Here is a 9271-nt window from a genome sequence, read left to right as displayed (position 1 = left end):
TAGTTCGCAGACATCGAATGACATTATTTGATAAGTGAGTAGGTACATAGGAGTTTCTCTGACAAATCATTCTCATCTCATTTTTCCTCAGATCATGTTATTCTTCTTGCAAAATATGTCATATTTCTAATGCTATTTCTAATGGTGTTAAGACAAGGGTGATACTTGGCTAGTATACCCCAGTTAGGCCAATCCGTGGAAATACACTTCAAATAGTCTACACTGGTTAATACATACTGAAATAGTAACTATGTCAAACAGTATTTAAAAAGTACTATATATTACAATACAAACTAATTAGTTAAAGTTAATAATCATAAGACAGCATGGTAACCATTCACCAATGGATTTCCTATGACAGTGCCACCTAAGAACAATTTCATCACTCTCGGCAAGACTGGTCACATCCAAGTGGGCAGCACGGTGCCAGTGTGCATTCCGAGTGAGGCATTCTACACCTCAGACCAACCGTGAGTCTCAGAAGGCAATCAACCTCAACCTACGTAGATCCTATTGCTTCTTTAGAAGCACACTGACCCTTGTTTAACTAACAAGTGTACAGGGTTTGTATTTTTACCTAAAGGATCTATTGTTGAATATTAAAATGGACAAAATGTGTGCCTAAGTTTCTTAACATCCCTTTTAAATATTATAAGCATGAACCTTCTGAGAGAATCATGAACCACAACCTGGAAACATTTTGTGCATAATGGAAATAGCCCGGAATGCCTTTTGAAATCCTTCAAGAATCTTTTACAAGAAGAAGCAATTTGTATTTCTAGAAGGGAAGGCCACTTGCTTACTTTAAGCAATTGAGTATCTCTTTGATGCTCACAATCTGTATCATGACAAATTCAAAGTACTGAACTGAGCTCTAGGGTTCATATCTAACAAACTTTTGTCACAAAATTAGTTACACTTTTAGAGCAAATTAAAGAGTTTATGGTTACTTGCTGTTAAATTAATAGGATGAGAAATCAACGTAATGGTTGTGTAGTGAAGAAACTAGCAGCTAAGAAAAACAAGAACCATTTAGACTTCTCTGGCATGGGTTCGGGTATGATCAAAATCTAAGCAAACCACTGGATGAAAAGTTGCATGTTATCCTGAACAAGAAACAATTTGAAATCATATCTAATGTTTGATTTAAAAAAGAAAAAAGCAGATCATAGGATGCTTGATCCAGTTCTTGAGACAAACAGACTTTGGTTTCTCTCATTTGGAAAATATTCTAAATAATTTTAAAATTTAGTTGTTTAAATAATTCAATATTTTGGCCTGAGTTTTGGCCTGAATGCCCCCCAAAAAAATTTTTTTAATTTCACACACACACAGGGCAATGAAGGTAAAAAATTCTGTGATGTTAGATAATGTCTCTGATCATTTTGAGTAACGATATCCTTGATCACTTTGCTCTAAGCAGAAATTGGCACAACAGTGTAAATCAACTGCACTTTAATAAAAAAGAAATAATAAAGACACCCTTTGTCTTACTTAGTCTTAAACACAGAGGAATGTGATAATTTTCAGTTTGGAGGGCAAAATCCAGGAAGATTTGTGTCAAAAGCTTAGCGATGAGACTGTTGAGAGCTCTTCAGATTACTTCTTTATCTTTTACGTCTGTAAAGACAACTCATTTCAGAACTGGGCTTTCCAGACTCTGAAATATCAGGGCTTCCTAAAGGAAATACACACAAACATTTAAGCATAAAGAATATTGAGTGTAGTGGTAGGGGGAAAGTCACAGAAACATGTCCTTTTTACTAAACTACTTCACGTTTCCGCAGCATGTACGTTCAGTATATTCCAGCATGAAGAATACTGTCAGGAACCATTAAGAAGCTCTGTTGAAGGAAGTACATATTACATGTGAAGTTTAGCGTGTACTCTATCCTTGATGTAAAGCATGAGCAATCTCAAGAGTGCTTTCTCAAAGAAGTTGGTCAAAAGCTTTTCTTCTTTTCCCAACCAAGCAAATCTTTCCTGAAGAACAAAAGGAAGACAGCAAAATATTTTCACGTTTGTTCTAAAAGATCCTAAAAATGTAGACATGTATTTAGGACTGTCTTTAAGGGAGAAGTCAAAAAGGCTTCACTAGTTATTTTGTGACACAGCAGGTTAAGGATTCTGCATTATCACTGCAGAGGCTTGGGTTGCTGCTATGGCACAGGTTCGATTCCAGGCCCTGGAATTTCCACATGCCGTGGGTGCAGCCAGAAACAAACAAACAAAACCTTACCTATGATTTCCTTCACATTAGAGGTGTTCTCAGATCTGCAGAGTATAACTCCTATGCAACAAGTGCATCCTGCTCTAAGGGACAGGATTAAAACAAAATACATGCAAATCAGGAGTCCCCATGGTGGCACAGTGGTAATGAACCCATCTAGTATCCATGAGGACACAGGTTCGATCCCTGGCCTTGCTCAGCGGGTTAAGGATCCGGCATTGCACCATGAGCTATGGTGTAGATCACACACGCAGCTCGGACCCCAGGTTGCTGTGGCTGTGGTATAGGCCAGCAGCTACAGCTCCAATTCGACCCTTAGCCTAGAAACTTCCATATGCCACAGGTGTGGCCCTAAAAAGCAAAAAATAAACTAAATAAAATAAAGTAAATGCAAATGAGAATTCTGGTTCAATAAACGTCTTACAGCTACCATAAATCCAATGTCTACTCAAAAGGTGATATTCAGAATTCCAATGACTTGGAAGTGTCCCAGAGGCCACTAGGGCAGGAGTGGGGTAGGGGTGGAAGAGGGGGGAGATGAGAGGAGTGAGAAAGAGTTTCCACTAAAGCACACTAAGAGACAGATACATAAAGTTAATCAATGTGATCCTTGATTCGATCTTTGATTTATTTATTTTTTGCCACACCCATGGCATGTGGATATTCCTAGGCCAGGAATCAAACCTATGCCACAGCAGTGACCCAGTCGATGCAGTGACACCACTGGATCCTTAATCCACTGCACCACAAGGGAACTTCCTCAATCTTGTCTTTGGGAAATACTCTCAGGAACATTGAGGAATAGGTCGCATTATACTCTGTAATATTTCCGAAAAAAATATTTTAAATGTACATTCATATTATATTATTATAAACAGAAGATAATAAAATCCCCTGGTAAAAATTAACAATGTGAAATCTGGTGGTGCAATATACTAAGTCTCTATACCATTATTTTTGCCATACTTTTTATTATCTTAGTGGTTGAATTGTTATTGGAATATGATGGACTTAAATTTGAAAGTTTATTATGCTTGAAATCACTTGAAGCTGTCATGACATACGATAACCAGTGCCCTTCTAGCCCCACATTTGTAAAATAGAGATATAATATGCGAAGCTGAGACCAACAAAGGAAAAGAAAACGAGTGTATCTGGGGTGGAAGCCGTGCTGGTTTCTGTAATTGTTGATGGCATGCTTGTGCCAATCATCCTGCACTGCTGAGACATACGCAGAAGAGATAACTGAGCATGTGTTCAGAGAATATGCTGCACAGGAATAGGCATGAGAGGAAGTGGACAAAAACTGGGAGACAAGAGCTGTCTGGAAGGGAAGGAAAATTTTACTGGGATAAAGAAGAAGCTGGTCCTTCACTGCATTTAGCCTCCATTCTTAGCTGAGAAAAGGCTGCTCAGTTCTTCAGTAAAGTTGTCTGTGACTCAGATTCATGTGCGCTGGGTGATTGCCAATTTACTAATTCTTGGTTTTAGGTTTAGGGTTGGCAATGCTAGGATTTCGGACCTTCTAGATTACCCTGGGCATCGTTGGCCATGACAAAGGGCCTCAGAACTACAAAAATCTATTGTAGAGTTGTGGTCGTGGCCCAGTGGAAATGAATCCTTCTAGGAACCATGAGTAGTGGGTTCGATCCCTGGCCTTGCTCAGCAGGTTAAGGATCCGGCATTGCTGTGAACCGTGGTATAGTTCACAGATGTGGCTCTGATCTGGCGTTGCTGTGGCTGTGGTGTAGACCAGCAGACGTAGCTCTGATTAGACCCCCTAACCTGGGAATCTCCATATGCTGCAGGTGAGGCTCTAAAAAGCAAAAAAATTAAAATTAAAATTAAAAATAAAAAATCTATTCTCATTACCCTGATTTCATCACATAAAAGTCAGTTAAACTTAAGCAAGTCATGTGGCTTCTTTCCTTCAGTTTTTGTTGTTGTTGTTGAAAAGCCAAAGTTAGGCTATTTATTTTCTCTCTCTCTCTTTTTTTTGTCTTTTTTTTTTTTTTTTTGTCTTTTTGCTATTTCTTTGGGCCGCTCCCGCGGCATATGGAGGTTCCCAGGCTAGGGGTCAAATCGGAGCTGTAGCCACTGGCCTACGCCAGAGCCACAGCAACGCGGGATCCGAGCTGCGTCTGCAACCTACACCACAACTCACGGCAACGCCGGATCTTTAACCCACTGAGCAAGGGCAGGGATCGAACCCGCAACCTCATGGTTCCTAGTCGGATTCGTTAACCACTGTGCCACGACGGGTACTCCTCTCTTTTTTTTTTGAAGTATAGTTAGGTTCAAATTACATAAATTGTAAGTATACAAAATACAGTGATTCACAATTTTAATGGTTATACTCCATTTATGGTTATTATGAAATATTGATTATATTCTATGTGTTGTACAGCATATACTTGTAGCTTATTTTATACACAATTGTTTCTACCTCTTAATCTCCTACCACCACGTTGCCACTCTCCTCTTTCCTCTCCCCACTAGTAACCACCAGCTTGTTCTATCTGCGAATCTGCTTATTTTTTGTTACATTCATTAATTTGCTGTATTTTTTAGATTCCACAAATAAGTAGTATCATACAGTATTTGTCTTTCTCTGCCTGACTTATTTCACTTAGTATAATACCCTCCAAGTCCATCCATGTTGCTACAAATGGCAAAATCTGATTACTTTTTATGGCCATGTAGTATTCCATTGTGTACATATGTGTCTGTGTGTGTATATATATTCATTCCATGTGTTCCTGATCCATTTTTCTGTTGATGAATGCTTAGATTGTTTCCATATTTTGGCAATTATAAATAATGCTACTATGAACGCTATGGTACATGTATCTTTTTAAATTAGTGGGGTTTGGGGGGATTATACTCAGGAATGGAATCACTGGGTCATAGGATAATACAGCTGTTCTAATTTACATTCCTACCAATAGTGTAGGAGGGTTCCCTTTTCTCTATATCCTTGCTAACATTTATTATTTGTGTTATTTTTGATGATAGCCATCCCAACAGGTATGAGTCAATATTTCATTGTGGTGTGTGATACAACTGCATAAGATTCACATTAGTGGATTGAAAAGTTCAAAACAATAAACACAATAATGTATGTGTTAATCTTTGGGGGAATTTTGGTAGCTGACCTTTGTTTTGGATTACAAATTAACTGGAATATCATGGTAATATGGCTAGGATTCGATATCATATAGGCTATAATTATAGCATTCCAAGAAAAATAGTCTATACAAATTTTTTAAATTTATGTTTTCAAGCAGAAAAGAAAGAAAACAGATGCGAAATTTCAACTTTTTTTAAAGTTAGATAGTCAGAGACTCGTGTATTACAGGAAGTGTTGGAATGTCCATAAGCACAAGGTGGTTCAAAGAACTAAACTACATGGGGGGGGAGTTTTTTTTTTAATTCCCCCCTTTTGTTTGGCTTTTAGGGCTGCATCCACAGCATATGGAGGTTCCCAGGCTAGGAGTCAAATCAGAGCTGTAGCCACCAGCCTACGAGACAGCCATAGCAACGTCAGTCCCGAGCCATGTCTGCAGTCGACACCACAGCTCACAGCAGTGCCGGATCCTTAACCCACTGACCAAGGCCAGGGATCAAACTGACAACCTCATGTCTCTGCTGCACCATGACAGGAACTCCTATCCCTTTTTTAATTAAAGTACAATTTATTCACAATGTTGTGCCAATTTCTGCTGTACACCAAAGTGACCCGGTTCATACACACATACACATACACACACACATATACATATACACACACACTTTTTCTCATATTATCTTCCCTCATGTTCTACCCGAAGAGATTGGATATAGTCCCCTGTGCTACACAGTAGGATCGCATTGCTTATCCCTTCTAAATGTAGTAGTTTGCATCTTACTAGCCCCAAATTCCCTCTCCATCTCCCACTCCCCCTACCTTGGCAACCACAAGTCTGTTCTCTATGCTTGTGAGTCAGCTTTTGTTTTGTATTAAACTATCGCTTTTGCTTTTAAAAGTTTTATTTCACCCTGTGATGGTTCACTCTATGTGGCCCCAATTACTTACTAGAAATTCTTTTATATAAACAGTCTCGGTTCTTCATTTCTTGGACAGTAGGTTAAGGACAAAGGCACATAGCCCATATTACCGTTTATGTCGAGCTGGAGATAGAGAATCACAGACACACAAAGGCAGAGACATCAGAATCAGTGTGACTGCAAACCAACCAAGGAACTGAGGGGAAGTCTGAAAATGTGGTTTTCATTTTAAAAATTTAGGAAATAGGATTTGAATCAATCATATGAAAAGGTTAAAGGCCTCAAAACCACAACGGACAACACGATCACCACACAAAACTCAGGTGTTTATTTTATGTTGAATTGTCCTTTAACCTTATTCCACGGGAGCTCCATATGGTTTCGAGTTTTAAAATGTTACATACATAGGACACTTCTTTCAAACAGAGAAGGTATCAATAACATAGGTCGCAAAACTATTACTGTAATAAAAATACATTCATTTCTTTGGAAAACATATGCCTTGATCTTCATAATGAACTTACTAATCAGAACTGTTCAAATTAGACCAATTTCCTTAAGAAGGAAAAACACTACATTTTCATATAGCTTTCATCACAACATTTTCCAATATATTTTCACTAATTCTTTCAAATACCCATCAGATTTATCAAGTCACTTTCAGACCCTAGTACCCGGTTGCCTCCGTTTTTTTTTCTTTCTTTCTTTGTACTTGTTTGTTTTGTAGGTCCACACCCACAGCACATGGAGGTTCCCAGGCTAGGGGTTCAATCGGAGCTATAGCTGCCAGCCTACACCACAGCCACAGCAACACAGGATCCCAGCCATGTCTGCGACCTACACCACAGCCCACAGCAAAGCCAGATCCTTACCCCACTGAGCAAGGCCAGGGATTGAACCCAAAACCTCATGGTTGCCAGTCAGATTCATTTTTGCTGCACCAAAACAGGAACTTCCAAAACTTGTTTTCTTACTATTGATGGCATAATAAAGAATACATGCCAAAATTCCTCTCAATCGTAACTATTATTCAACAAAAGAGTAACTGTTGGAGAAAGGATTGAAGACATTTCACTGTATTTTTAATCAAATCCATGAGGATAAATTTTATGATGAATTCTGCCTAAAAAGCAAGAAATTAAAAGGCATATTCTAGGTTATTTAAAATTAATAAGATCAGGAGTTCCCGTCGTGGTGCAGTGGTTAACGAATCCGACTAGGAAGCATGAGGTTGCGAGTTCGGTCCCTGCCCTTGCTCAGTGGGTTAACGATCCGGCATTGCCGTGAGCTGTGGTGTAGGTCGCAGATGCGGCTCAGATCCCACATTGCTGTGGCTCTGGTGTAGGCCAGTGGCTACAGCTCCAATTAGACCCCTAGCCTGGGAACCTCCATATGCCGCGGGAGCAGCCCAAGAAATGGCAAAAAAGACCAAAAAAAAAAAAAAAATAAGATCATCTCTCCCTAAGAACTACACTTGCTGTTTTATCAATATTTAAAACAACTCCTCCCTTGGCGTTCCCATCATGGCACAGCAGAAACAAATCCTACTGGGAACCATGAGGTCCGATCTCTGGCCTCGCTCAGTGGGTTAAGGATCTGGCGTTGCCGTGAGCTGTGGTGTACATCACAGACGCAGCTCGGATCTGGCATTGCTGTGGCTCTGGCATAGCTAGAAGCAACAGCTACGATTAGACCCCACTGGTGAAGAGATGCTCCATTATGCTCTTAATGTCAAAGTATACAGGCTCACTCTCACCCCACTAATCTTTTTGCTGCCTCTCTTACATCTTTGTTTCGCAAGGTGTAGATTAGAGGGTTGAAGCTGGGTGTGACAACAGTATAAAGGAGGGCAGTGAACTTGCCTCCATCTTGAGAACTTCCTGATGGGGGCTGAAGGTATATGCACATGGCTGGAATGAAAAACAGAGATACAACCGTAAGATGGGCTCCACATGTCCCAAAGACGTTCTGAAGTCCAGCTGTTGACCGCATCCTCAGCACAGCACGGGCAATCGCACCATAGGAGCTGAGAATGAGGATGAGAGGTATGAGAATAAAAACGGAGCTCGTGACCATGAGGGCCAGCTCATTAGCTGTCTTGTATCAACACAAGACAGTCGCAGCAGTGCTGGAACTTCACAGAAGAAATGGTCCGCTTGGCCATGTCCACACATGGGTACCCAGGAGGTAAATGAGGAATGAAGTGCCGAGTTGGTGAAGCCACTTACCCAAGAAGCCACAGCCAACAGATGGCAGAAACGAGGGTGCATGAGGACAGTGTAATGCAAGGGTCTACATACAGCTGCATAACGGTCATAGGACATCACCACCAGCAGCACACATCCTGTGGATCCCAGTGCAAGGGAAAAGTAAAGTTGAGTCATGCAACCTACATAAGACATGGCTTTTCCTGGGCCCCAGAGGTTGACCAGCAACTGGGGGATGAAGCTGGTAGAGTAGCAGAGATCCAGAAAAGACAGGTTTGAGAGGAAGAAGTACATGGGAGTGTGCAGATGGGAGTCCAGGTATGATACGATAATGATGAACAGGTTGCCTGTCAATGTCATTAAGTAAAACATTGAGACAACCACAAAGAGAGTACTACTTCCACACGAGGCCAATTGGAAAAACCTAGCAGGACAAAGTAGCCTCCAGAAGTTGCATTGAGTTTTTCCATCATCATTCATTTCCTGTTACCTGGCAAAAGAATTACATACACTCAAGATAAATGGAAATACAACTGCCAAAGCAATTTTGAGAGAAAAGAACACAGCCATAAGTACAACCCTCCCAGACCTGAGACTTTACTACAGAGCTACAGTCATCAAAGCAGCATGGTACTGGTACAAAAGCAGACACATACATCCATGGAACAGAAAGGCCCAGAAATAAACCCACTCACCTATGGTCAATTAATCTCCAACAAAGGGGACAGGACTATACAATGCACAAAAGACAGTCTCTGCAGCACATCGTGCTGGGAAAACTGGACAG

At 40.4% G+C, this 9271-nt stretch overlaps 1 pseudogene; it reads right to left on the bottom strand.

Annotated features, from left to right (window-relative positions):
• Window positions 1-8029: 8029 nt before the first annotated feature.
• On the bottom strand, window positions 8030-8960 carry LOC110259012 (olfactory receptor 2J3-like; annotated as a pseudogene).
• Between the last annotated feature and the right edge of the window lie 311 nt (window positions 8961-9271).

This window comes from Sus scrofa, chromosome 7, assembly GCF_054392235.1.
Source record: "Sus scrofa isolate SSC_HxYL_T2T_F1_AM1 chromosome 7, Sscrofa_HxYL_maternal_Yorkshire_Landrace_v2.0, whole genome shotgun sequence".
In the NCBI taxonomy this organism is placed as follows: domain Eukaryota; kingdom Metazoa; phylum Chordata; class Mammalia; order Artiodactyla; family Suidae; genus Sus; species Sus scrofa.
Note: the sequence above shows the minus strand (reverse complement) of the source record. Positions and strands in the feature narration are given on the sequence as shown.